The sequence below is a fragment of the Haliaeetus albicilla genome, chromosome W (assembly GCF_947461875.1).
Source record: "Haliaeetus albicilla chromosome W, bHalAlb1.1, whole genome shotgun sequence".
NCBI classification, from domain to species: Eukaryota; Metazoa; Chordata; class Aves; order Accipitriformes; family Accipitridae; genus Haliaeetus; species Haliaeetus albicilla.
The window spans coordinates 15,330,099-15,357,901 of record NC_091515.1 but is presented as its reverse complement, the minus strand read 5'-3'; the positions used below and the strand labels follow the sequence as shown (position 1 = coordinate 15,357,901).

General features: G+C 42.0%; 2 long non-coding RNA genes and 1 pseudogene across 4 annotated transcripts in view; all 3 read right to left on the bottom strand.

Moving 5' to 3' along the window:
• The window catches only part of LOC138683501 (uncharacterized), a 191,397-nt gene that overhangs the window by 138,010 nt on the left and 25,584 nt on the right, over positions 1-27,803 (bottom strand). The window lies entirely within an intron of this gene.
• Positions 1,739-24,716, bottom strand: LOC138683578 (poly(A) polymerase type 3-like; annotated as a pseudogene).
• LOC138683525 (uncharacterized) lies at positions 25,469-26,848 on the bottom strand. Its single transcript, XR_011323019.1, has 3 exons — positions 26,569-26,848; positions 26,353-26,449; positions 25,469-25,517 (listed from the first exon to the last, which is right to left on the bottom strand). It is a non-coding gene; the product is annotated as an uncharacterized lncRNA (long non-coding RNA).

Sequence of the window (27,803 nt, the reverse complement as noted above, 5' to 3'; positions counted from 1 at the left end):
CAGCGGGAAAATTGTTAAACAAATTACTCCAGGAATACGAAAGCTGGCCCATGTTCCTATCCAGACATGGAAAGGCTGGGACATTGATATGTTTTCCTGGCTTCCTGGTGGTCCATGGGTCAAACGAATCCTATTTTACTTGTTGTGTGGTTTTGCCATGTTATTCTTTTCACCATGTATCATTCCATGCTTTATACAATTGATTCAACGTGTTGTAACTAATATGCAACTTGTAACTACTATTTCGCCTGATGGTGTTAAACAAATTCGCGCTGTACGGCGAACCACACCGTCGGTAATACAGATTGTCTGAAATGCTCTTTTCTAACTTTTCTATATAGCTATCTTTTCTCAAAACCACCATGGGTCCCAAAACAATCTTTGAGCCACGGGGTGGTGTAAGAGACTGGATTCTTATCCTGAACCATTTGCCTCAAAGATTGTCAGGTGTGGGGGACTGGACCATCATCTCAAGGAACTGAACTGCTTATCTTGAGCCCTTTGTCTCTAAGATGGCCTGTTTAAGCAGGACACTCCTCTGTCAATAAGGACGATTACCAGGCCATTGAGACATCCAGAGGAGGAAACGGGGCTGGAGCTGATAAGATACTGGTTTCTGGTGTTGATCACGCGAAGGTCGTGTGATGGACGAAACCTGCAGCGCATGACATCATTGAAATATGCCCTATAAAAAACTCATAGAGACAAGCTGTCGGCAGCCTTCTTCGCCACCAAAGAATTGAAGACTGAGGACCAACGGGACGCCGCTGGATCCGTGGTGGTGACCATCCTTGCAACCCCCACCACCGACTGCTTCCCTGAGGACCAACGGGACGCCGCTGGATCCGTGGTGGTGGCCGTCCTTGCAACCCCCACCACCGACTGCTTCCCTGAGGACCAACGGGACGCCGCTGGATCCGTGGTGGTGGCCGTCCTTGCAACCCCCACCACCGACTGCTTCCCTGAGGACCAACGGGACGCCGCTGGATCCGTAGTGGTGACTATCCTTGCAATCCTATCCTGACTGCTTGCTTAATTTCTACCTTTTCTTCCATTCTATCCTATTGCTACCATTTTGATACTTTTGATAATAAAACCTATTTTGACTATACGGCATTTGACCTCGTTTGTGTCTTAATCTTGCTCTTGGGATCATATCGAAACCTTCCCCGACATTGGATCGGGACAGTACATCTTTAGCCATGTGTTCTGAGTTTAGCTTTACTACCCAGTGGCAACAAAAAAAAAATCCCCTCAAGTCTCATGCTGCAGCAGTCTTAAGACAAAAATCAGATACAATGGCAAGGGACATGTCTATCTTCTCCAAACCTTGGTAGCATCCTCTGCTGCATTTTCTTCAATATTTAAATCATTTATGGGCCTCCACAGGAGGCAATACTTGTGTAGTGCATGGCTGTGTTAGGCAGTGGAAAGCTACTAGCTGAGAAAGCTGAGCACCGTTGTGATAGATGCACAGGAGTGTATGTGCCAAACGGGAAAATAATTTAAGATAAGAACAATATATGAATGTGCACTAGGAAAGCACAAATGAATACAAGCACGTTCATTATACACTTTGAACCACAGCGTGCTTGCAGTGACTAGTTAACCTGTTTACATACATTCTGAATCCAAGTCACAGGACAGGTTGGGTTTTGTGGCTTTTTCAAAAGCTGTTTCAGCTAGTGATAGTTAAGACTTTTTAAAAGACTAATAAGGATAACTCTTACAAGAATATATTTGGGAAAAGAAGACTGAAATAAGTTAAACTAAAAAGCATATTTTTGTTTACATCAACAAACGCGTAGAGTATTTGTGTGAGGTAGTCTAGGCACTGGAACAGTCCATTCAGCTTTCCAGTTAGTCCACTGAGTAAAACCCCTTCAAAATTACATTGTCTGTAGATCTGCTGCTGACATCTTCTGGATTGCCACCATCTTTGAATGCTGAATCCTGGCCAGTTAACTAGAAGAACAGAATACACAGGCCCAGAATAATTGCTATACTAAAATTACCCTCATATTTGAGTACAGCTTCCAGTCAACACATTAAGTGTATTAGTGGCCATTCTTAAAACAACATTTAGACAAGACTACCATTACCACACAGCAATCTCAAGCCTCGCAAAAAATCTTACTACCCAAACCTTGAAATTTGTACTTGAAATATTCAATAGTAGGTAACAGTTCTGCAAGTTGATTCTTTACAAGTATCGAAATTGAGTTTTTTCTAGTTGTTCTTTGCCTCTGCCTCAAATCAGAGGTCAAGCCACACAAACAGCTGTTTAAGGAGAGTTATGTATAGCAATAAAACAAATCAAGCATTAATTGAAAGCTTCCACAAAACCAAGATTTAACAAGCAACTCCACACTGTCATTTCAGCAGTGGACAACCTATTGAGTAGGCTGCTGATTTCTAAAGCAGCAAAACTATCAATATGCATTCAAAAATCATCTGCCAGAACAAGATTAGCTCATATTTTTACATTTATAAGATTCATATCCTCTTCATTTTGAGATATCTTTTTTTTTTCCTGAATTAAGAACCGCTTCCAAATAAGCCAGTTCATTCAGCAATTGGTCAGTGCAGTAATATACAAGTACGGTAGTATTTAGAGACCCTGCCACCAGACCAGAAAGAGTCACTAGTGCCAGATCTTGGGAAAAAAAATTGTTTAATAGCTATACAGTATATTCGAGACAATTTCTCACACCTACATCCTAGGAAAACTATCATTATGCTTAAATTTAGATTCCTGAATCCACTGGGGATGTATATATGCATTTCTTCCCAGTTATGTCATTCATTGTACATCAATAATTAATTCTACTTCAAACACTCCCTGGCCTAGCCCTCCCTTCCTTACCTTTTCTCTGTCTACTAGTTTTTTGGGGCATTCTTCTGATGTAGGTGAATGAGGTCCTTCAGTGGTCAGTGAATAAGGTCATTTAGGCACAGCATTCTTAGGATCTGTAATTGGAGTCCCACTTAATTCATGCTGTCCTTGGATAAAATGTGATCCGAGTTGAGAAACTGTGTTATGTCCTGGAATGGTGCAACCAACTGGAGCTCCCAATGTTCTTATTGCAACTGTAGCCTCCATTTCTGTAGGAGACACCGAGCTTCTAGAGTTCAGCCATGAAATTAAAGACTGCATTCTACCCACTACTTCAATACATACTTGAATCAATAACAGGAATGGAGAGTCCCTTAGACACTGATGGCACAGCTACATGAGGTAGCACCATCAGATTTCTGATACACAGCATTTCTGTAAAAGTCAGATGCTAGTTATAAAATGCTAGTTTGTAAAATACTATGCTTTTCCTTTCCAGAAGGTCCATGCAAGACAAATGTCTATCTTCTTAGCTCATTGTCACAGCTCTACTGAACAACAAACTCACAGGCAATCTAGCATGAGATCTTCATTTTGCTGAACTTCAGACCGCAAATTTAAACTTAAGCATTTTCTTTAGTCAGTCTCTATGTACGTGCACTGTTTTCCAGTGTAGTATATCCAGCACTCTGTACTGCTTTTCATGAATGTATCTGCTACCCATACGGGCATCCAATTTATTTTTTTTTTTAATGCTACTGCTACAGTACCAAATGGTCTGAACACAGAAGGCATTATACATTTGGTAGTCTTGGGCTATTACTCTCAAGATTACATATTCCTCCTGTGCTGAAGTAGCTTATGAACAGACTTCCCAAGAAGTGACAGACACTTTTACTGCCCAAGTTCTCATACTGCTGCACCAAGTCAGCAGCAGCTCTAGTGTTTCTGTGATCAAGATCAGCACTTCATTAGAACATAATACTGCTTGGCATTAACCATACTTTTTGTTAGAAAGAACAGCTACCTACATATAAAACACTCCAGCTTCAAGTTACATGCTAACCTAAGGGGATCTACATTCAAGACCAAATAATTTCTCTGGTATCACGTTCTTCTTTCTTCCTATATGTGTTCATGTACATTAAATTAATTTTTTCAAGGATTTCTTTAACCTGTCTCCCCCCGTGTGCCCAAAGGAGATGACAGCTTTGTTCCTGAAGCCATTAGAGCCCACCACATGCTTATGAACAACATAGATTCAAACAAGAAATCCTAGACCTCATTCACATTGTGAGTCAGTTAAAAAGCAGCTTCTTCACAGTTTTAAGGTTATGGTGCTAACCTTTCTCTCTCTGCTGTAGAAGTGTCCAATTTAGAAATCTTATTTAACAAAGAGGCATTATCTGGTGTTCTGGAGTCCGTGTCTCTGGAACTGTCCAAACAGCTTCCATCTGAAGAAGTCCTTTTGCACTGAAGCCCACTAGCATTTTGACTAGCACCTGGCATGCTTTGCTGAAACAACAACAACAAAATAATGAAGTAATTATTAAAGCAAGATTTAGATTTAGACTAATTTTTTTATTTGATATTTAGAGTGGTGATTGTGGGGGTTTTTTTCACTAATACAGGTGTTAAAACTCTATCTGTCCAAGACAGACTAGATTTTAGGGACATCTGACTTATCAGAACCACCACAATTTAAACCAGTTTTTCTTAACTTCCTGCAAACAACCTTTTATGCAACTAAATGCACAGCAGTTATTACAGAATTAAGTCACATTTAGGTAAGTTTAACAAGCCTATTGTGAGCATAACTGGAAAGTCAGCTTACTAACATACAGAGTGGGAATCAAAGTAAGGACATGCAACCAAAACAAAAAGGCTTATAAGTCTTTCTACAGGAGATCTAGAAGTGAAATAAAAGCACAAATATGAACATTCACACTGGTATGAACAGTTGCTTCAAAGTAAATTCAATAATGTTTTTATGGAAAAGTGAGATAAAGTTCATTTAACAAAAGCCTTCCAAACTATGAGCCTTATACTCTTGAGCCCATCAACTTTGCCCTCTAAAGATATTCTCTCAAAGTCAAGGAACATGATAAAAGCTTTCTTGCATGTAACTACTGGTCACTCCCACATTTGCCAAAGGATATCACACCTCTCAAGAAATACCTTTTCTGTTCAATCTCTCTGGATTCAAACCCTGTATCTGAAACATACTATAGGCTGTGCTTCACTAAACTAAGAGCACACAGCTATGCTAAAAAAGTTTGTGCATAGAAATACAGGATTTAACATTAGTTCTAGCCTCTTAGCAGTACATAAACCTTGTTGACATAATTTACATTTGCCACAACATTGAAACACAGTGCCACTGGATGTAACGTACAAGACAAGCATCAGTTCAGATAAGAGTGCAAGTCTGAGGAAGTCACCCCACCTGGCTTGAAACTCAGACAAGAGTTTTGATGCCTTTTTTCTGTGCTTTTCTCATATCCCAAAGCATGAGCTAAAAAGGTCAGCTTTTACTGCATTTACTCATGTTGTCTGAGCAACACAACACACAGCTCATGCTGGTACCATGGATAAATGTTTGTTTGCACTGATGAAGAGTTTAAAGGAGCCCACTGTTAGAACTTTTTGTCCAAACACACTTGTCACTTCAGAAGAGTAACCTGATTTCCTTAGTTCATCATTATGATAGCTAGGCACGAGCCTGACAGCACACATGCACTTCTGAAAGGCACAAGAGCAGGCAGCTTGGGAAGAAGCAAACAGATTGTGGCAAAGACCTACACTTTCAAACGACTGCTCACCCCCAAACCCCTTTATTCTAGCATTATCTAACAACACTTGCAATATTACTTTATTTCTACATCTATCAAAAGTAATAATGGAAGATGAACATGAAGCTTTACATGCAAGACTGCATGTCATTACAATGTGACCACTCACTGACTTTCAAAGTTCTGGGATGAATCATACACGAACTGTTATTTTTGAAAAAATACTCTCAACAGGCATTAACAACTTATTTTAGAGCCTGATACAGTTAATTCCCACTTTCGAAGTTCAGCAACTGACAACTGTTTTTGACAAGTGTACACCCAGTGTACTACACCCAGTAAATGGACATCTCCTGGCTTCACATCTGACTGTCCACCTCATGAATCGCAGTTCCTTTGTGAGAGTTTACTATGATCTGCAGAGCTGTTATTTCACGTGTGGTATATGGTATAGGACTTTAGTACACACTTTTCTTTCAAGATGGACTTGAATGGACAGTAATGTGCCAAAGTGTCAAAACAGTATGTTTTTCAGGCTAATCTTCTATGTGTCACGCTCTATAGAAATATCTAATAGCTAATACCAGAAGGAAGCACAATTCACTTTGTGAAGCAACTTGCACTAGAATAAAAAAATGAAACCCTATGAGACGAGAGCAAAATATAGGCTTACCTTTGAACGACTGTATAACATACGTTAAATCAATGTTAACACTTGCTGCATTTTCCACTTTACTAAATACAATTCCAAGGAACCACATTGACACATATCCACTCCTAAAAAGACAGATTCACAACTCTATCATTTATGCACAGATGCCAGTTATCTGGATGCTAGTATGTCGCGGTAGAGACAGACACGACAAGTAATAGATCATGCAAAATGGCTACTTTATTGTTCTAACAGACCTTTTTATCCCCTTCTTCAGAGTATGTGTTAATATACGATTGGTTTAGTTAGTAACTAACAGTTCATGATTGGTGAGTCGTCAGGACGGTTCTTCTTATCATTATCTTGTTTTTGCACCGCTCTTCTTGGGACTTTCCAGGATACACTACAAGCTGCTCAAGGTCATGCTGTTCTCGAACTGTCAGGCATTCCGCAGACCTGTTGCATCCCCCGACAATTCCCCCTTTTTGTATTTGTGCTAAAAATATTGTCCCAGCTGCCCTCTGCAGGGCCCTTTGCAGAAGGCTGAAAAGACAGGGCAACATTAGGAGCAGAGTTATCGCAATCAAGATCACTACCCCCACAGTCTTGAGCAGAGATATCAACCATCCAGACAATCCCCAACCCTCGAACATCTTTGTCAGCCAATCTAATTCATTGCTTTCTGTCAGCTTCCTGACTCCCTTCTTTAATTGTTGAATACTACTGAAAATGGATTCTGAGTGATCGGATAAATTCATACAACACATCCCTTCAAACTCATCACAACCATGTCCTTGTGCTAAAAGCAAGAAATCAATTGCAGCTCTATTTTGTAGCGTAGCATGTCTGACACTATCAATGTCTAACAGTAAATCAGATAATACTACAACAGTCTGTATTCAGGGACCCCAGAATTTGTGATTCCTGGGGTGGCAATGAGGGTGAATGCCCGATCTGTGGAAACCAGGCATTCCCATCCATTGAGTCCATGACCTGCTGCACAGGGGTCTCCATCAATAAGTTCTTAAACTTTGTTGATGTCAGTGGGACCCCCTATTAAACCTGTGAAAAAGGGATTGCTTGGTGTTGCTGTACTGAGGTATAAGCAATCTTGTCCGGTCACGTCAGCCAGGGTCATCCAGATGTTTTCTTTGGTTTGCGGCGGTATCCATGACTACGTCCATCCGAGGACTGTGAGGAAGATGAACCATCCGTACATTCTTGTGCCGTCTTGCTCCGTGAACTCAGCCCAGCAATCAGTAGGTGCCAGCTTTGCGTGGGCGTCCCCACGGAGGCAACGATGGCCTTGCCGTACACCAGCCCGATGCTCTTCGGAAAATCCCGGTATTTATACATTTGCAGAGGAACGGATTTCAGCACATGTGGCCAGCGGGTGCCAAAATCCGCCTCAGTTGCAACCTATGACGCATGCGCTCGTTGGCCAGGTGTGCTGCACAAGTCATAGCCATCCTGTCTATTGGTTCATGGGCTTTGTGATGTGGTTGCAATGCACAGAGAATCTTGACCTGTTATGTTGGCCAAGGTGACCTACACATTAGTTTTTGGCTGAGGTGGTATTCATATTGCCGCACCATCTAGGATGTTCCAGATGATGATGGTCGTACAAATTGAACGGGAGTCCATTGTGGGCCTGTATCTGTGGAAACACAAGCATAACCTCGCCCCCAGGTTAATAGCTCACATGGTCCACTCCACTGACCAGTAACTAAATCTTTAACATGTACTTTGATGACTTTTTGTAAATTCTGTGTTGAAAAAAGAGAAGTGTTGAAAAAGAGAAGGTAGAGAAGAATTATCCCTATAATGGAGAAAGTTAAGAACATAAACTGCTTTATCTAAACATGCCTGTGGTGGCTCCCCAATCATTCCCCCTTTTTGTTGTTGAAGCTGCCGCTTAAACGTGCCATGTGCACACAGCTCTACTACTTGTGGAGAACCATTTTGATATACTACTTTGCTGTTCCAGTTGTTGTTTTCATACCATACTACTGCTGCTTTACCTGTTTTTCCAGAACCATCTGTGAAGACAGTGGGGCCTTTCACAGGTTCTGGCTGGCTTAAATTTTTCTGACCAAATGGTATGTCTCGAGCAAATTTCAGTAGCGGGTGTGACGGTAGATGATACGAGATCTGTCCTTGAAAACCCGCCATAGCCGCTTGCAGCTTGTAATTGTTTGCCAGACACCATTTAAAATACCAATTTTGAACAGGTAAAACAATCATAGTTGGATCACATCCTGTTAGTTCTACACATCATTTTCTGGCTTTTATGATTACATCAGCAATAAGTTCAAACAAGCCAGGAGCAGTTTTTCGTGGCCGGAATGACAAAAACATCCATTCTAAAATATGTAATGGGTCATCCCACTCAGAATTCCACTGCACCAAAGCACCAAATGGCACAGTTTTGTCAATTAGTACAAAGAATTGTACCAATTTTGCAACTGCGAATTGGTCAGTCCAAGATAGGGCCTGATCCAGTTCAAGGATCCCATCAGTTTCTGTACATCATTGAGTGTCTTAACCGCAAGGTTGAGTTTCACAGGTTGGGGCAGAACCTGCTTGCTTGTAATTGTCATTCCCAGATATTTCCAGGGTTCTATTTTTTGCACTTTTTCAGGGGCAATAACTAACCCATATTGTTGTAACGAATTCCTGGCCAAATTTTTCATGTCATTCAACTGCTCCTTGTTGTCTGATGCTAACAGAATGTCATCCATATAGTGATAACAATAACTAGTAGGGAATTTTTCCCTTACAGGTGACAGAGCTTGTGCTACAAACCATTGACAAATGGTTGGTGAATTTTTCATGCCCTGCGGCAGAACTCTCCACTGATATCTTTTTGCCGGTTCTGCATGATTGATAGAAGGCACAGAAAATGCAAATTTTTCTTTGTCTTGGGAAGCTAATGGTATCGTAAAAAAACAGTCCTTAAGGTCCATGACAATGATTTCCCAATCTTGAGGGATCATGGCAGGTGAAGGCATGCCTGGTTGCAGAGCCCCCATCGTGGCCATGACAGCATTGACTTGCCGCAGGTCATGCAAAAATCGCCATTTTCCTGATTTCTTTTTTATCACAAACACTGGAGTATTCCATGGACTCTGAGAGGGTTCAATGTGTCTGGCAGCTAGTTGTTCTGCTACCAATTCTTGCAGGGCCTTTAATTTTTCCATTGGTAGGGGCCACTGATCCACCCCCACAGGGTTATTTGTTAACCAGGTTAAAACAAGCGTGGGTTGTCTAACACCCTGCAGCACAGCAGCCCCCGTTAAAAATCTGTGGTAATTCTCACCCCCCACTGTGACAAGCATTCCCTCCCCCATAAATTGAGGGGAGCTGCCGTCACATATGGTTTAATGACTGCTTGTTGGCCCTCAGGATTGGTAATCAGAACTGGTGTGGCTGCCGTCTTTGCTCGCGCGGATCCTCCCAGCCCCACTACTCCCATACCAGCCTCCTCTGTGGGCCAGGTGGACGGCCACAGATAATCGGCAATAATAGTCACATTGGCTCCGGTGTCCAGGAGCCCTGCAAGCCTTACTGTAGTCGGCGATCGTCCATGATTCGACAGCGTGCACGTCATATGTGGTCGGGATGATGAGACAGTCTGAGACCAGCAGACTTGAGGGGGTCCTGTAGAGCCGAAGCCTCCATCTCATCGCAGTCGCTGATCTGCTTTCAAAATACAACTCGAAAAAAGAATAAGTTGAGCAATGCGAGTACCTTTTGGGATTGTTACTGGTGGGTAGGGGGTCGAAACCATCGTGCAAATTTGACCTGTAAAATCAGCATCAATAACTCCCACATGTACAATTAGTCCATTTAACGTGCTACTTGATCTTCCCAGTAGCAATGCACTCAGTCCTCGTCCTATAGGACCCCTTGCATTAAGAGGGACCTTAACGATGTCTTTTGTGACCATAGTGACTGTGTCAGCGGTGGATGCATCCAGCCCTGCTGAGCCAGCTGTTGCGGCTGACAATTTTTTGCAGAGGGGAGTTGGCCGGCTGTCGGGAGGGGATTTGTTGTCCTCGCGCGCACTCTCGCGCTCTTTTTGTGGTTTCCCTGTAGCGGCTGCCCATTAACATGAAATTTGGAACGACACTGTTTTGCAAAATGTCCTGATTTTCTGCATTTGTTGCAATTAATCTCCGGTGGGTTGTTCACCGGTTGTTTACCTGGTGATGTTTTGTGTGGACAAGTTACCTTTATGTGCCCTTCTCTGCCACACCCAAAGCATTTCCCTGAATTTCTCATAGCATTGGCTAGGGCGGCCACGTGCGCTGCCGAGTGGACGGCCGCCATGTGTTCCACTGTCCCAACCTTAGAACATGCAGCCACCATGTCAGGAACAGAAGGATCTCCTGGTAAAGCCTGTATTATCTTTTGACAGTCCTCATTAGCATTATCTTTTGCTAACTGTTTGCACAGCATTTGTCTTAACACCTCATCTTCTACCTGTTTTTCCAGTGCGGCAGATATTTTTTCTACAAACTGTAAAAAGGGTTCTCTGGGGCCTTGGTGGATAGCAATGTATTTTTGCTTTGGAGCTGCCATTTCCATGGTTCGCTTTAATGCCATAAGCCCTAGATTTTGTGCTTGTTCGAGAACAATCGGAGGCCATGTAGCCTGCAGCTGAGGGTTACTAAACGGCCCTTCACCAAGCAAAGCATCCTCTCCAAGGCCTAATCTCGGGTCACCCTGTGGCAGTCGTAAATTATTCTGTGCTGCTGTGCGTGCCATCTGCCTCCAAGTAGATTGAAACACTTGCAATTGTACGGGCTGAAACAGCACTTGTGCGAGATGCATAATGTCATATGGACACAGCAGATCTGTGCTGATTATTCGAATAAGTTGCATCACCTCAGGAGAATTGATTCCAAATTTTTGTACTTTATTCTGCAAATCCTGCACCACTTTCCAGCCGATTGGATTGTGCTCATCGTGCTGGTTTGTGCCTGCAGCAGCTTTGAAAACAGGAAATGTAGCAGGAGCCTCTGCTGCTTTATCTAGAGGCTTTAGAAATGCTGGTGTTAGAGAGCACAGGCTGAGGCATTCTACTAGATCCCAGTTGCCAGTGTCGGCAGCATATCTCTTAACTCCCTCCCAAAATTGATCAGGGGATTTTGGGACTACAGTTATTGTGGATGGGGGGAGAGTCCATGGCAGGGGTTCTTTCGTTATAGTTTTATCTGCGAGATGCAGAGATCGCATAGCGTCAAATAGAGCTTCTTCTGCCTCACTTTCATTTTGGCTCTCACTTTCTGGCTCGGTATTATTTGCCGGATTCACCGTATTTTTCTCCTCGGAGGGGGCTGATGGAGTCACCCCTTCCGCTGCTGCACCAGTAGGTGAGGAGGGCCCCTCATCGCCCAGTAAAGTATTTAATGGCGTAGGAGGAGGAGGTGGATAAGGGCATGATCTGATTTTGCCCGTGAGGGGTTTTCTGCCTGCTACTGCTGATACTGAAGCATCGGCTTCAGTTGTTCCTTGGTCAGAATCTTTTTCCTTCCTAACATTTTCTGGTTTCTCATCTTTCTGTTGCTGATCATTCGCATCACATTCTGCTTTCCATTCCTTCAGGGTCTCACGTAATAGACGCCATACGATTGCCAACTTACACAGCTCTTTCTGTCCTTTAGAGATCTCATCAAACAGTTTCCATCCCACTGCTTGCCATGCACCCACACTGAATGCAGTAACTGTTGTGGCTGCAAAGCCTTGCATCTTACACCATATCAAAATCCTTTTCAGGCTTTGTTCTGGGGTTGTAACCCCTTTTCTTTTTAATAGGGCTTTCCAGGTAGACAAAATTGTCTCCTTTTCTTTTGTTAATTGCTGCCCCATTCTAACAGTTTGGTCCCCGGTGGCTCACCTTTTTAGGTGTCGAAGTTCAGGTCCAGACCAAGCAGATTCCCACTGCTCTCAGCTTCACCGGGCTCCACCTCCGCAGCTCTTCTCGCCGCTAGTATACTCCTCCACAGCTCTCGTCGCCGCCGCCGGTATACTTCTTGCTAGTGCCAGATTTATCGCCTTTAAATGATCTGTTCGCCCAAACGCATCGGGGTCACCATTTGTCGCGGTAGAGACGGACACGACAAGTAATAGATCATGCAAAATGGCTACTTTATTGTTCTAACAGACCTTTTTATCCCCTTCTTCAGAGTATGTGTTAATATATGATTGGTTTAGTTAGTAACTAACAGTTCATGATTGGTGAGTCGTCAGGACGGTTCTTCTTATCATTATCTTGTTTTTGCACCGCTCTTCTCGGGACTTTCCAGGATACACTACAAGCTGCTCAAGGTCATGCTGTTCTCGAATTGTCAGGCATTCTGCAGACCTGTTGCATCCCCCGACACTAGTATGTACTCTCAAGAAGGGATTAAGCAAAACAGTTTAGTTGTATGCAGCACTTAAAGAATAGAGTCAGCCCATACTTAAGTTCTCTGAGAACTCCTGCCTGAAGTTCTCCCTTCTTTAAAAAGATCCTACATGCTCAGAACTTTGCCTGTCAGGCCTCATACCTACAAAACAGTAGGTACGTAACTGAACATCTCTCGCAGGTAAGCTGAGGTGAATGAATATAAACAAGGTGCAATACATTGGCCAAACTGTATTTCAGAAAAGTAATGAAACTCACTGTTTACAAAGTTCTCGGCTGCCAGAGAAAGACTGTGGCTTTACATGTGCAATAGATATAAATTCATTCCTCTCCAAGTTTCCAACCAGCACATGAATTTTAGATTCAACAAGGCCAATCCTAAGAAGAACAAGAGTCATTTACTCATTTTTAACTGTATCCAGCACAGTCGTTATATGCCTTTTTACAATACAATGCTAATACAAAAATGCTAACGAGTCAGTAAGTAGTAAGTTTCATTCAGCTGAGCAGATACTCGATATTTATATCACACACACTGTAGTTTGAGATGTTTCCAGTGACATTTGAGCTTTAAAGTTTCCAAAGGCAGAGGTAAACAAGTTTAACTTGTACTCTTAACGGGTCAGATACAATACTTCAACATATAACCTATGATGAAAATATCAACAAGAAGCAGATTCCCAGCACCTCTGGCTGCATTTTGAAGAGCAGCAAAACTCCTTTTTACCCCTAAGATCAAGGAGAAGAACAGTTTAGAAAAGGCTCAAGCACAACTGTTCAATTACACCTGAGTAAAGATGCAATTCTTCCTGCAGATGGACCTGTGAAAAGAGTTTACCCTTTTCCAACCAAACTGAAAAATATAGTTCCTTTAATAAACAAATTATCTAGTCAACACAGTCTCAGCAGAAACTTACCCAAGAAATGTATCACGACCACAAAGGCTTTTCATTTAAATGAAATACTGGCATTTTACCCTTTTACCTAAAACACTGCTAGCTTTGAAAGCAGTCAGAACTCTATGTTCTTCAAAAGTATCTTATGTTGATGAACAACAGAGATGTGCCATCTATTCCCAAATCCATTCAAGAGTTGGTGAACTAAACTTGTTCTTATAGCAGACAAATTGAAGCAAGTTTATCTTCTGCTTTTCATTTTCCCGGATGCAAAACTAAGCCCCATTTGCTGCCATTTCTGTCACTGCAAAAACATCAGCTTTTACTGGAGCCAGAACTTTCCTCATCTTTATTGCAAGATACAATAAGATTTGTTCACTTAAAAACATTTCACATTAAAAACTATTTATTTGGCTCTAAGCCCTCTGCCCATAACTCCTTGTTGTATACCTAACTGCGATTGACATCAAGCTGTAGCTGATATGATTTTTAAGTAAACACATTAAAAAGTTCAGGTAAAAGGTATTACTTATTAGAGCTATTTTTAAACATGAGAGAAGATGTATTTTAGAGGTAGCGCAAGAATTAAATTATTTGCCTTAAAGCACAAGCCAAACTTTGAAGTATAACCAAGGTGCCCTCAGAACAGGGGTCTGCTACACAGAGCTATTTTGCTTGCTTACTTGAGCAAAGCAGGCAAAGTACTCATTTCTTAAGAGTGCGAACACCACACACATTACAGTACCTTAATTCCTCACTGTTTCCCCTTATTTCAAGATTCACAGTTAGTCAGCCCATTCACACAGGTTAAACAAGTTATTATTGGCATATGTCCCTTGAGATAGTGACAAATGTCATGTCATAAGCAGTCATTTTCTCTAACTACAATTGAAGTGGTTCTCACATTACGTTTCACAAAGTAGATCAGCACCCCTGCAATGTACCTATCCACTACCAAGCGTGCTGAGATGATCATTTTCAGCACTAAACATAAGATGCCTGAGCACACTAGTAGATTAAAACTTAGTAAATACTATTTATCAGCGTTCAGATGCTCTGTGCAGACGGTCAGGTTTCACCCAGATTAAACAGCCTTGTTTCACTTCACTGGAGAAAAGGAGGCTATGGAATAGGCTGTCTACATAACCAGAGCAACCTAGCACTGAGTGCAATCTAGTCCTAAATTAAATATTACAACCAGTAAAAAGGTTATGAAACCAAGTCTTCTAAGGCTCTACAACAGTAGTCTTCAAAGCGAGGGGGGGAGGTGTACCCCAGGGGGTGCACAAGACAATCCACTGGGTACAGGAAGAAAATACTAGAACTTCAGTAATGTGTATGTAACTTGTAAATAAGTAGATATATTCTGCAAGTATGTGTTCAAAAATTTTATTTTTTTTTTGCTCACAGGAGTGCACAAAAGTTTGGAGACCACTGCTCTGTAAGTCAGTAAAAGATCTAGCTCTCCAGTGTCCACTACACATCTGATGACATCAAGTAATCCCCATTTACTTCAGTCTCTGCAACAAGGATGCATACCATCATCTGCATACCATGTTTGAACTCCTCTACCATTACTGCTCGCATTGATGTAGATACGTTGTATGTAGAGTTCTGCTGTGGATAGGCTGGGGTGATGATAGGCATTACATGATATCGGTCTCATGGATTCACCTATGATGTTAAAACACTTGTGCTCAGCACCAGCAGCTTAGCTTAGAAGACAGTTTAAAGGCTTCCGAATTCAATGTCTACATACCCTAGGGTCCCATACTGGTAAATTAAGATTGCTCTCTTCATGTTGTTTCAGCAATACAGGTTTTGGCCGCTCCCTGTATAAGAAAAGCCAGTAACTAACTGTCCATTTAAAACTCTGCCATGTAATTCAGGGTAGGATTGAATGTTGTTGGCGTAAATCTTATATAAAGAACTACCTCAAAAAGTGTAACTACTTTCTGCAAATTAAAGTAGTCATAAATGGCTCTTACCATTTTGAAAAAAAAACAAGAAGAACTTGCTCACCAGAGTAGAAGCCAAAGCATTTGGATAGAGCTGACATGTTCTTGCTAGTAGCATGGCCCAGGAAACCCCACCAAGAAATCCTAGCATGTTGGAGTAAATGCCATGTCCTACAATGGATACACTGTCGTTAGCCTGTAGTCTTTCAATACCCAAGTATATTTCTTCAAATTTACAGCACCAACTTCACAATCTATAGAATACCTAGTACACTTCAGCCTCAAAGTCAGTTATTTTTGCACTGCAACGAAGCCAAAATTGTTGGTCCTCACAGCGATGAGAAAAAGAATCGTTACCACACCACTTCCCAAAATACTGCTACTCTGAAATTTGCCTACACTGCTACAGCTACTGCTTCACTCCAACTTCCCTGAAGAAAAAGGTTCTGTCATTCTTCTAGCACTTGCTCTAGTCACATGCACAAACCGTATTTTCTTATTCCTTATGCATCAAGCTTTTACACTTCACTTGGCATTTTTATCCTTTGCAGTCAGGTTCTGATAAGCAATGCAGCACCTTGTCTTGTAGACACTCCCCTCTTGCACAGAATCTACCCCATGGACAGGCCTTGAATCTAAACTAAAAAACAGTTTTTAAACTAAAAACTGTTATTTAAACAGCTATCCAAAGCTGAAGGACTTCTAGTGCTATTATTTTTTCAGCATGAGGTGCCTCTGAAAAGTTGAAAGATCACAATCACATTACTCACATTTTGCCCACAGTTTAATCAGACGGAGCGTGAGCCGGAAGTTCTTTTTATTTGGCACTAGGTGTAGTATTTCATTCAGTAACTCTGCAGCCTGTAAGAAAAAAAGTTGAAGTACGGAACTTCCTAGTAACAGGTACAAGTTGGTTTTATGCTATACTGGATCAATAGCTTATCGTTTATCCTTCAAGCCTATGAAAACAAGTTTGTATTACTTGCTTTGTTTAGAGATTGCACATAACATTCAGTATCATGACAGGTAACTGGTGCCCTCAACAGCTCTTTCATACTTTAGACTACAGCCAATAATTTTCAGTAAGGCCCTTCCACAGAATTCTGAAAGCTAGGTTTCTTTTGACAGCCAGGAACAATTAAAACAGTCAGTGTTAAACAGTGAGTAAGTTAGGCTTCAGGTATTTTAAATTTGTTTTGTTTTGTTTTGTTTTGTTTTTAATGAACTACCACACATTCTTCTCTATCAAGTGTTCTACCTATTCATCTGAAGCAGTTTCTGTGGCAAAGTGGAACAACACACACACCCCAATCAAAGAAACATGAAACACAGGTCTATCTAAACACACAACTTGAAACATGTAAATTTAAGCCCACTCACCACCTCCTCAGATCTCAAATATACAGGGGATCAGTTTCTGTATCTTGTACAGAAACTTGGGTTGTGTAATGTGCATTCCATACCAATTTTAGTAACATTTTCTTTTTAAAGATGTGTAAATATGCTTACCATTTAAGCTCCATATATATCTTATATCCAGGCTTCTGAGATGCAAGTCATCTCTGAGATCAAGATTATCAGAAATAGTTGGCATAGACAGTCTTGCAAACACGAGATCAATCTTAAGAGGAAAAAAGTGCCAACCGTTAGAATGGCACACAGTTTGCAAACAGCACACTAGTGGTGGACAGTTAGTCAAGTCTAAAAAGAGTGGTTAACATTTATATTTAGAATGATGTGACTATAGATACATCTCCTGAGATTTATTGGCCAGAAGACTCAATAAAATTTCTAGAAGTTCCATATTTTATTTACAAAACCTTCATTGCATCACCCCTTTCTTTTTAAGCTAGGGAAAGGAAGAGGGTTTTTTAAGTTGAAAAAGATTACTCTAGACTTAGAATTTGAATTAAAAGGGAACTTAAAATTAATCATAGAATTAAGACATAAGTTCAATCACCTCAACTATACTTCAGCAAAGGAGAGAGCATTTTCTTTATGCAGTAAGCCCTTTTGATCCTGAAGTATCTGGGGTTTAGTACAGTCTGAGGCAAGAAAATTATTCTGTGAATGTCTGTACCAGATAAAGGCCACAAAAAGGTCACTGAATAAATTGTCTTCATGATAGTGATACCAAGCAGTAACTTGCTTAGGTACTACAGCATGCAGGTCTTTATTCATTGTATAAGAGGTATTCAAGATAGCAGGATTCCTGCAGCTGACAAACCTAGGCAGGAGTCAAATGAGTACTTTTACTTTCCATTTTCCAGATTGTTTGTCCCATGACCACTTCATTTTGGATTTGCAGCAAAACTTTGAGTCTGCTCACGATTCACACAGTGAACTACACTATACGCATCCCTCTGTAGAAAGCTCACTTGTCAGAGCTAAGAAGAGTTAGCAAGGACACTGCCTCTGCTCCCACTCTGCACGATCCTAGAGATAAATGCTATTCAAGCAGGCTACCCTGGTCTATAGCACAGGTTTAGAAAAATATGTCCCTGATGCTCCCATGCCTGCCAGGCTTCCTAGGGGCTTATTTTCCTATAAGCTTCAATTCTACTGCAATGTCTTCTCCTGGGATAGGTTGTGGTCCAAAACAGCACAGTCACAGGTCCCTGGAAAAGTTATCCTATTCCAAAGCAAGAAAAAAATTTACTCACTTAAAGAAAAAAAAAAAAAAAAGAAATGCTTACCTCAATGCCATCAAACTCAAACTTGACAACTGGTACAAATGCATCTTCAACTGCCTGTAAAGGAGAGGATAACTGTGTAAGAAAACATGTTTTGCTACTTTAATGTTTCTCCTAAACTACGATCAAATGCAGAATTTACACTGCTAACTACTCAGTATGAAGACTGAGCTGCTTCCAAACAAAAAAACCTGTTAATAAGCTGCAAGCAGTATAGCACTAATACGGTAGTAATACAAGCTTTCAGAAGTTATTTAGCCAAGAGATTCAGAGGCTGATCATGTATTGTAATGAACAAACAGTGCACAATGAGCCATCAGTATCAGAGGTTGTAAGGTACTTACTTACCTTGGTGGTGAGGAAGAAAAGCAAGAGATTCCCATAGCTATCTTACTACTGGTTAACATCCAGAGAAATCTAGAAAATTCTGTTCACATTTGACAATGCGCATGTATTAGCTTTGTGTGGCAAGGTTTTGGTAGTGGGGAGGGTTACAGGGGTGGCTTCTGTAAGAAGCTGCTGGAAGCTTCCCCTGTGTTTGAGAGAGCCCATACCAGCCGGCTCTAAGACAGACCCACCGCCGGCCAAGGCCAAGCCAATCAGTGATAGTGGTAACACCTCTGGGATAACATTTTTTAAGAAGGAAAAAAAAAAGTTGGGACAGACGGAAATGGCAGCCAGAGAGAGGAGTGAGAACATGTAAGAGAAACAAGCCTGCGGACACCAAGGTCAGTGAAGAAGGAGGGGGAGGAGATGCTCCAGGCGCCGGAGCAGGGATTCCCCTGCAGCCCGTGGTGAAGACCATGGTGAGGCAGGCTGTCCCCCTGCAGTCCAGGGAGGTCCACGGTGGAGCAGATATCCACCTGCAGCCCGTGGAGGACCCCACGCCGGAGCAGGTGGGTTCCCGAAGGAGGCTGTGACCCCGTGGGAACCCCACGCTGGAGCAGGCTCCTGGCAGGACCTGTGGATCTGTGGAGAGAGGAGCCCACGGAGCAGGTTTTCTGGCAGGACTTGTGACCCCGTGGGGGACCCACGCTGGAGCAGTGTGCTCCTGAAGGACTGCACGCTGTGGAAAGGACCCATGCTGGAGCAGTTCGTGAAGAACTGCAGCCCGTGGGAAGGACCCACATTGGAGAAGTTCGTGGAGGACTGTCTCCCGTGGGAGGGACCCCATGCTGGAGCAGGGGAAGAGTGTGATGAGTCCTCCCCCTGAGGAGGATGAAGCGGCAGAAAATAACGTGTGATGAACTGACCGTAAACCCCATCCCCCGGTGCCGCTGGGGTGGCTTGGTAGAGAATCCGGGAGTGAAGTTGTGCCTGGGAAGAAGGGAGGGGTGGAGGGAAGGTGTTCTGAGATTTGGTTTTATTTCTCATTACCCTACTCTGGTTGATTTGTAATAAAGTGAGTTAATTTTCCCCAAGCTGAGTCTGTTTTGCCCGCGATGGTAATTGGTGTGTGATCTCTCCTGTCCTTATCTCAACCCACAAGCTCTTTGTTATATTTTCTCTCCCCTGTCCAGCTGAGGAGGGGGAGTGATAGAAGGGCTTTGGTGGGCACCTGGTGTCCAGCCAGGGTTAACCCACCACAGTCTTTTTGGTGGAGAATGCGTCCCTGAGCAAAGGCAAACCCATTTGTGGGATTGTCTTTGCTCAGGGACCTGGGTGTACTTGGTGGGTAATGCGGAAGGATGAGGAGACCCAGTGTGTGCCTCAAGGACATTTAACCTTGGGGGAAAAATAATCTGTGATGTGAGTTGTATGTTGTAGGAAGTAATGTAGCAGGAATGACCTGAACTGCAGAGGAGTGAACTTCACAAGGAACCAGACAAGTGCATCGGTGACCCAAACCAAGCCGGTGTTGGGGCCCAACGATCGAACATACTGCTTCTCCTGTCCTGACCACTCATCTTGAAGGATGGGGCCCAAGTCATAATCTGTGTGTGAACATCTGGAGGAGTGGAAGAAGCCCATGGAATATCTATCTCTTAAAGGACAGGGGATAGTAATTAATAAGAATGTATAAATCTGTATGTTGGGTATAAACGTGGTTTAAGTATGTAGTTTCAGTTGTAAGTGTTGGTAAGAAAGGATTTCAGTAATGAGAATTAAATACAATGGCATGGTTAGAAGATATCTGTATTAAATTATGTGGGACCTGAGCAGGACACAAATGGTATGGAATAAGGGGTGGAGACTGTATTGGGTCTGGCTGAGATGGAGTTAATACTCCCCATAGCAGCCCTCATAGCACTGTGCTCTGCATCAGTAGCTAGAAAGGTGTTGATAGCACACCAGTGTTTTGGCTACTGCTGAGCAGTGCTGGCACAGCATCAAGGCTGTCTCTCCAACATTTTTGCCCTCCCCTCAATGGCAGGCTGGGGCAGGGCAAGATCTTGGGAGGGGACATAACCAGGACAGCTGACCTAAACTAACCAAACAGATATTCCATACCATATGACATCAGCTCAGATATAAAAGCTAAGTAAAGGGAGATGGAAGGGGGGGCATTTTGTCTTCTGGAGCAACCACTACGCGTACTGAAGCCCTGCTTCCCAGGAAGTGGTTAGACATCGCCTGATGATGGGAAGTAGAGAATAACATCATTTGTTTTTCTTTGCTTTCACGCGCGACCTTTGCTTTCACTTTATTAAACTGTCCTTATCTTGACCCACGAGCCTTTTGTTATATTTTCTCCCCCCTGTCCAGCTGAGAAGGGGGAGTGATAGAGCGGCTTTGGTGGGCACCTGGTATCCAGCCAGGGTCAACCCACCACAGCGCACTAGCCTCCTGTATTTTTATTTTCTTTCATGCCTGAGATGCTATCAGCTACGTTATGGGACAGTTTTTAATTTTGTAGACCACTTGTTAGAGCTGTGCCACAGCCCACTGAGTCTGTTTTCAGGTGACAGTCATCTAAACGAAGGCTCATTAGCTATGCATATGAAGTCTTTCAAAATGTCTGCACAAGGAAGATTAGGCTGAGAGAAACACTTCTCAGGAGTTTGGTTTTATACGCAAGGTACACAACATAGGCACCTGAGGGTGATTTTACAAGGCAGTTTTGCATGTTCGCAGCACAGCTCCTATGAACTTTATGTAAAGTTGACTGTGCACCTCTTCTACAAAGTCTCAGGCTGAGTAGCCAGAGAAGAACATGACCAGAGGAGAATGAATTAGAGGTCCTAAAGTACATCCAGAGGAACACCATGGCCAAGGTACCAACAGAAACCTTTCCACATCACATTCAACTTCCTTAGATCTCAGGCTGCCCCTTCCTCTATCTGCATGCAATTACCTTATTTCCAAGCCCCTTACTACATCTAAGGTTAAAGCAAGGCTCCTAGGGACAACCTTGCTTTTTGATACTACAACCAACTCATTCCCAAACCATGGGTAGGGGAGAAGTGAACCATAAAGAGTCTTATGTGATGTACGGTCATTGGGGAAGGGAACCAAAAGCTTGACTTCAACATTTTCATGCTGCGTAAACAGTATTTTAGAAGGTGCTCAGAAACAATTCCCTTTTTAATTTTGGTTTGTAAGACAACCACTACCAATATGAGTCTTCAACATGAATATTCTTATTGTAGGAGTTGCGCAGTCTATCAAGGAGAGAGCTTACTCACTCTTAGATTTTTTATTTCCTCCTGATGTTTGAGTTTTTCAAAGAACGACTGAAAGAAATCCTACCTTTCTACATGTCTAGGAGCAACACGAACAGCATCTATGTCAGCACCTGCAAAGAGATTCCCTTTCTTCTGTTACCGTTGGAAGACACTTTCAAACATTAGAACTATGACCAGACAACAAAAGTTTACCTTTACTGTGTATTTCAAGCCTGTAAGAACCACACATAAATATTTTGCCACCAACATTTGCTACTGCTGAAGGGGGAAGATTCTGTGAGTAGAAGAGAAAGAGTTTTCTGTAGAATGTAAGATACACATTGACCTACATGCAAGTTTAACTAGCATGTAAGTTATTTAGAAAGACTACAACAGCCTCCTTAAACAAAGTCTTCTCCCTCCTGTACTGAGTTATTAGTCTAATAGACTGATACTGTTTTTCTGAAGTGAGTGCTTGCAGCTCACAAACAAAACAAAAAAAAGATGAGTAAAGTAGCAGTCATTTCATCAATTTAAACAAATTGAGACCTACTATCAGTCTTCCCTGCAGCAGACCCACATAAATTAACACAATATAAGAGCCATATGAAAGGCAAGTCAAATCTGCTCAAATCTGCTTTAGCTAGCTCACTGCCCAGCTAGGCTGAGCAGGACACCAGGCACCTGGGTTTGGAGGCCCACAAGGTTACTGCCCCTGGAACTCCAAGCACAACAAGGCATCATTTTCGCCTCCAACCCTCCGCTTGCCCTGTCTGCTTAGACTTCTTTGCAGTCAGAAGCAGCACAGGACTGACACTGCAGGACAACATTAAATTAAAAGCAGCATGAGCTTTTTTTTTTTTTACACCATAGAACCCTTGCTTTAGAAAGGGAAAAATGGAGAAAGAAACCCCTACTTTGCATTATTAGATGAAACCAGGAGAGAGAAAGGAGTGGGACAGGAGGTAAGGACTGTACTTAATGGATCAAGGGTCTCTACAGAAACACTACTAGCAAAAGGGGGAGACACATTAAAAAGGTCTCTACAACTCATAATGCTTGTCAAAGAATCCATATCCAGACCCTAAGGCTAAAAGGATTAATGATGCCATTATTCAAACCAGACATTTTCCTACTTCACATATGGACAACTTCAAATATTAGCTGGGTTAGTCAAGAGATGCTTAGAACTATTTAAGGTATCTGACCCACTTTGGCTGGAATGGCATGAGGAAATGCTCAAAGGACAGCTTCAACACTTGATTTTAAAAAGGTAGCTTATTGCAGCTCCTTATTTCTAATTGTTGCCTTTACTCTTCCACTGAGGGAAGATGGATTTCTCTCTCTCAGAGTAGCTTTATCCAACTACAGACATGGCTTTTAGTCATCTAGTGGGATCCCTCTGTGCGGCGGAGGATCCACAACGGGACATCACACACAGACCGATGTGATCAAGTGAAGCCAATTTACTGCAACTGTCAGCACAGTTATATACCCTATGCGCTTATGCACGCGCCTTATACAATGCTCTGATTGGTACAATATCTCGTTTCACGCAGCGCTATCTTATCCTTTTATTGGCTGCTCAAGCTTCTTCACGAGGCGTCTTGCAGTTGCTTATCTTGTTCTTCGGCATCCAGGAGTTGTTTGTCAGGCTCTTCTTATCTTCCTTTTCTCCACGTACAAGAACACAGTGTCCTTGTCCGCTTCAGCACTCTATAGGCTTATGCTTCATCCCAGCTAGAGGCTGGATTGCTCACATGTCCTCGCTCAGCCAAGAAATCCTCAACACCCCTGCTCCCCTTCTCTATGAGCTCATTTTTCAAACTTTTTTCTATGCGTTTTCCAAAAAGCTGGAGCGGGGGGTATTTAGGACTGTAGTCCTATCAACTAGTCTCCCCAGCCAGAACGGCTGTTTACTTGCAAGTGTAACTAGGCCTTGACCTAATTTGCCTTGCCTTGTTTATAGGCATTGTCAACTTCCACTTCATAGGTAAAAATAGTCATAATGAATATTTTCCTTCTTATGCTATCATTTTCATAACAAATACAGAAGGAAAGCCTATGTTTAATTGCTGTGCATTACATCTAAATTAAAACACCTACAGCAGCAACTTCCTACATGTTTTACGCATTACTTGCAGTGTACAACTTGCACTTCAGAAAGTTTGCACAACACAAGAATGGTGTTTTAGACTTTGCTAGCATCCAAGATCCTTCCAGTGTACAGAAGGCCACCATCTGCCTTTCATTGCCCCATTCTTCCTACAGAGGCTATAATTAGAGATTGACATAAAGGACAATATCAATTAGATATATCAGATATTATTAAGAGCAAATTCTTTTAGGCAATAGTAGATTTTTTCAGTTGCTTGCATGTATTACTGAAAATTTGATCTCACAACTTAAAAGTTGAGGAAAATGGCACTTGGAAAGTTTTATTGAGAGAGTTACTTATGCCCAATAGAATTTGTTCCCCTTTTGGTATTAAAAAAAATAAAAGATAAAAAAATCTTACTTCTCTCTCTCAACTGCACCAGACTGCCAGGCATATACAAAGAAGAGATCTTAAGAGAAAAAGTAGCATGCATGGCATACTACCTATTCATCCATCAGCCTTCTGTTTAAATGAGAGGTCTCTGGCAGTTTAATATTTTGCCAACTCTTGCTATGATTTCTCCATCATAGTGAACAGCTCCAATGTACTTCTGTTCTGAGAGATCCTAATTTTATACAAGAAGTTAAACTGATTTGTTCCAAGTTTTGTCACTTGTTTATAGCTTCACAAAGCTGCAAGCCATTTCTCCTGCATACTCCGAGAGACAACGGATAAGTTTACACTATTACAGTTCAGGGAGTTGCCGTCAGCCATCAGGGCGGTGTATGAGCCTTCGCTGTGAATGCATCTCTCCGACTCATGAGGTTGGCTTGCCTCCAGCCGGGTAGAAATTTATCACTCCAGCCTTTTCCACCCTCACCACTTGGGAGGAGGAATGAATGGAAATCAGCTCCTGAACCCCCCAAATTGATAGCACAAACCAAACCAAAACAAAACCCCCGAACAACAAAAAAAACAAATCCAACCAAGCAAGAAAACCCCCAAACCCTGTGACCTTCACTGAAGTAACACCAGCTACACCTTCCATTCCTACCACACAAACTCATGCTAAAAAAAGCCTGCAGACACCTGCTGGCAAGTTAAAGCACCTTGCTCCTGATGCCAGCATTCAGAGAAAGCCACTTTTTTTTCTGCCTTGAACCTGGGTCAGTAGCCTGAGAGCAGTGCCAAGCCGCAGCCGCCGGCAGCCCGTATGGCACAGATATTAACTCATCTTCTCTCGAACTTCTTTTATCTTCTTCCACATACGCTTCCTATGCTGTTGCCTCATCATGATGTATTTGGCCTGCTCTTGTCCCTGAATTGTTATTTTCTTGCTTACTGAATTGGACATTTTAGAAAATCTGTGGGATGGATCCTGGTTTTTGTTCTGATTTATCTTTAAGATTTTATAAACACAGTGCACCCTTACAATCTATCTATAACACACATATACCAAAAGGAAGGACTGACCTGACACTGCAATAATAGATAAAACAGACTCCTCTCTCTCCAACCGAGAGAAAGAATTCCTGTGCTCTTTTTAATTCTGGGAACAGACTCAAAATTTTTGTCCTGTAAGATAAGAAATGCAGACGTACCTCAAGACCCACACTTAAAATGACATTTCCCTGATTATTTTAAGCAGCAAAAGCCTTTAATCCTCTCCTTTTACCTAGCGTAAGGGTTGCTCAACTGAAATACTTATTTTCCTAAATGAATATAGCCAGGATGTTCCAAAGGCTTGAGCAGAGTTTTGAACTTGAGTGACATTCTTTGGCTTAACTTCAGATTCCTTAAGGCTGACATATCCCTTAGCTCACCATCCACCCAGAGAAGAGACACAAACCCGCTGCTCCTCCTCCAAAGCGCAGTTCAGAGTGAGAGCTTAAGCCAGTACTCTGAATCACTCACTGGAGAAACCTACATTCACCATCTATAAGTGAAGGTTGAATTCATACCTCACGTGTATACCTTCAGCGACTAATGTGAAATGGTATCAATACTCAACCAGGGACTTAGTGTAATTAAAACATGCAAATATTCAATAGATGGGATCAAGAGAAATGGCTTGGTTTTATACAAAATAATAAAAACTGTGAACTGTCATTAAAAAGAGTGGAAAACAGAAAAATTTCCTGTAATACAGAACTATATAAAAATATGCGTGAAAGTTCACAGAGGAAGATCTATGGATGTATTTAATGTCTACGACCTAGAAAGAAAATTTCATCTTTATAATTCCAGCTTTCCATTGAATTTTGAAGGGCTTTGTAACATTGCCATATAACCTCTGCATTTCACCCCAAGAGAAACAATTCTTAATATGAGTATTCATGTATTTGTTACGTAACTGCCAAGGTGAAACAATTAAAAACTAAGTAACACCAGAAGTCCCCCACAATCGTACCCCATTCATAGGGCAGTTCTTTATGTAGTGGCCAGGTTTCCCACAACGAAAGCAAGTATATGATGGTGGAGGTGGACCCAAGGGTTTCTTCATGTAACTAAAAGGTTTGGGGGGAAAAAAGAAAAAAGGTATGCATGTGTATCTCTTGTTAAAACACACATCTCTGCAATTTTTCCATAATCTTCAAAGAACAGATTGGACATAATCAACACTTACTTGATTGGATCATATTTATGGCAGGACTGTATCACCAAAGCTTTTATTCCATCTTCTTCAGAAGCATTGGCTTCAGCCAGATTGGCAGTCTGTTTAACAGGTAATTATTTGACATACACATTAGAAACACATTTAAGCCCACACAGCCGAAGTCAACACCACTCACCCCATCCTGTAAAGAGCAGCACAACGCTAGCTGAGGTTGCATGAAAACAGCAGCTTATATAAAATACTGCTGTCCTGAAGATGTTCTGGGGAGTCCTTGTGCCATTACATGGTGTTTATGGCCTGTTAAATGGCCTGTTAACCTACTTGAAAAGAGCATCCTTGGGCACTCAGAACCTTGGGCTCTCTTTGTGCCTTACATTAACACTTGTGTAAACAATCTAATTTTCTTCCAAGTGGACTGAGGCTATGTGTAGCAAAAATTATACTATCCAGTATTTTTAAGCTGATTTTTAAGCTCCAGACTAGTTGAAGGAGGAGACATCCACTGTACGCTTAATTGAGAAAGATATATGCAAGGATCATTATTTACATTTTGCAGCATTAAAATTACACACAAAGAGTCGGGGAAGTTGCTTTTGCTTGCTGAAATTCAGCTTCTGACACAGAAGCACTGTTTAACCTTCAGGTGCACAATCTCTTTTAAATCCTCCACAGTGCTGCTGATGATAGGCACATCTTGCATCCCTGAATACCCGGGACTGGGAAAAGGCCTTGTCGGAATGGGTCTTCACGGCCTTAAAAAGGATGAGACACCTTGCAACCATCCTTACCATGTGTATTCTAAGATAAAAAGAAATACTGGCAACACCGTTTATCATGGGGAGGAGGAATACAGCTGGAAAACTGTAAAGAAAACCATGTAACAGCAACACAATTCTGGCTGCAATGTGTGTTATTTCATGAAAAATGACTTGAAATAAAAACTGATGGTTGGTGGGAGTTGTGCATAGTAAAATGTAGCTGGAGTAGGGTCAGAATGCTTTCACCAGGGAATCAGAAAGATATCTTGAACATTGGCATAAATAATACAGATTGTAATTCAGAAGCAGAGCACAAACACACACCCCCCAAGGGAAGATTCATAACGGCCTCTTTCATACACACAGTATTTCTTTCTGTGGAGGTGAAAGCAGGCTGAAAACCACAGAAGACAGCCAGGAAGAGCAGAAAATTCGCTGCAGTAAATACACAAATTGCAAAGCATGTTCTAGCTTGACCTCACACGT